Genomic DNA, 2653 nt, shown 5'->3' on the forward strand with positions numbered 1-2653 from the left:
TTCGATCAATCCAGTCGTGTAGTATCATTCCACGACCATGGCCGCTCTTGATTTCCTTCCTAAGGCCACTCAAGACTAAGCGAGCTGTTCCGGTGAGACACGTCGAAAGTGCGACAATAATCACACTATTGATTTCCTTGAGCTTCTTGACGTTGTCCTTCGGGCCTGGCCCGTGCTTCTCCACAATGGCAGCGGCTTGCAAATCCTCCTCCTCCAGGCTCTTGAGCTCTGGCAGGTACGGGACATCGTAGCTGTCGCAAACGGCGTTAATGACCTCGCGCAGCTCGATCAACTTCATCGTGTCATGGCCATCATACTGAGGCCAGCGCTCCGACTGTCGGCGGATGCTCTTCACGATCTCCGGCAACTCCTCGAGCGCCATGTTCTCGATGTACTCCTCGACACCGGTTTTTCCTTTGGGGAACTCGCACTCAAATGGGAAGCACCCAAGTCTTCAGCTCCTTGACGCAGTGTCCACGCAGTCGAGGCCCATAACCTATTGAAGGACGATTTGAGCTGAGACAGTAAAGCGGTTCAATTGCACTTCTCTCACAGGAGAGAACGATAGAAAACAGAAAGGGAAATATCCAAAAGAAAATGCCACTCACGGTCAGCGGGACCGTACTTATAATCTGGTGGCTAAACACACCCAGAGTGTACGAGAGGGTTCCTCGACGGGCGGCGGCAGCTGCACATCGTCGAGTACATTTATGCAATCCTTCCAGAGGGATCTGGCAGGTGGTCGATGCTTGCACTCCAATATCAGGTACGCCGCGACCTTCTGGACGACGGCGGTTGTAATTCATCGACTCTTGGCCGAGACGACCAGCGCTCTTGGCAGCCTAATCCACACTCAAGCTTGGCACTCTGGAGACACGGCCGAGCAAAAGACCATGTGCAAACCAAGATGTCGTCTCGACTGATGCATCAGGTGGACTTGCATAAGTGGCATGCTTTGTTTGGACTAGTATGGTAACACGCAGTATGGTCGAGTTGACAGCAGCCCGAGAAGCATTGGGAGTTTGCGAAATTCCAACAGTTGGAACCCAGTGACTGACCTCTCGCCCGAGGCAAATCTTATTGTTGTTGTTGTTGTTGACATGTGGCGTTTGTGTGCAGATGTGCGACGCGACGAGCGGTTTGTACAAGGAAACACGGGCCTGTTTGCAACAGATCTCAAGCAGCGCCCAAGTCTCTTCAGCGCCGGGCAGTGTGCAACGCCCTACTTGTTGGGCCAGCCATTGACGCTTTGTGCGACACACCCGAGCTCGTCCGCGAGGTGCGTTGCTTGCTAGTGTCGTCATCGTAATATTGTTATTTTTATCTTGACAAAGCCGACTAATTTGAATTTATTGTGTGACTAGGTGGCTGAACTGCTGCAGCAGCAGTTGAGTGCTGACGGGCAGGGACCAGGTAACGCTGCAGGGCAGTGGGTGGCGCGTGTGCAGAACCCCGTGCTGTGTGAACGGCGCAGCAGCAAGCGACGGGAGTTGCTGCACCGCCTCACAAGTCAGGAGCACTAGAATCGACTTGTAACCACCACCTCGGATGTGCTCTCGGGCTGTCCAGCTTTTCTTCGTGATACACCCTGTCAAGAGTGCTGGCTGCTTCACGCCCGAGCAATTGCTGCTGGACAAGATTGTGCGCTTGGGTCTCGACCATCGCTTTGCCGGCAGCCACGCGAGCCACCAGTTTGGTTTTGGTCTTTACTTGGCCGACCATGCTGGCAAGGTGGGGTTAGAAATTGCGACTGGTTTGATCGGATTGCGCCGCTGTTCTGATGCCAGATGCGCTTTTGTGTATGACTTTAGAGTCATCATCAGTACTCCTATGGTGGACTCGATGGCGAGCGCATGCTCGTTGTCACGCGAGTTTTGTTGGGTCATGCCCATGTCCATCAATCGCCTCCTTGTCTAGCACTGGCCCAACCACTCTTGCCAGACGCGCCCAACAATGAGCGTTGCGTTGGACAGACCCGGCTTTGGCACGTTGCATGTTGTTTTTGAGCCGCGAGTGCTTCTGGCTGGCTTTTGACTTGATATGTGATTTTGCTACAGATATGACTCGGGCATCGCGACACGGCGTGGCAAATTTCACCAGATGGTCATCTTCGACAATACCCAAATCTGTGGGGTACTACACGGCCCTTTAGGATGCTCGTGCTATGTGCTGTTTGTTGGCTTCACCTTCCTCGTCCCTGTCTGCCTGTGCTTGTCACCAGTCATGCAAGCACGCGCAGAGCCATCAATTGACCTGCACACAAATTTCAGTGGCGGTGGGGATTACATGATGACTCGGCACGAACCGTTTTGAATCCGTCGCCCGTACTCATGTGTGTGTTTTGTGTGTCTGTGTCTGTGTCTGTGTGTCTGTGTCTGTCTGTGTCTGTGTGTCTGTGTCTACGTATGTGTCTGCATCTCTCTCCGTGGGTCCCTCTTGTGTCTTTGTCTGTGTACCTCTCTGTACCTCTCTGTACCTCTCTGTACCTCTCTGTGAGACTCTCTGTGAGTCGCTCTGTGCCGCTGTGTTGTTGAGTTCTCTCTCTCACACACACACACAATCTCTCTCTCTCTCTCTCTCTCTCCCTCAAATCTCTCTCTTCTCTCTCTCTCTTTGGGCTCCCTATGGCAACAAAGCTGACAAACAACACCAG

This window comes from Monosiga brevicollis, genomic scaffold (assembly GCF_000002865.3).
Source record: "Monosiga brevicollis MX1 MONBRscaffold_51 genomic scaffold, whole genome shotgun sequence".
NCBI classification, from domain to species: Eukaryota; class Choanoflagellata; order Craspedida; family Salpingoecidae; genus Monosiga; species Monosiga brevicollis.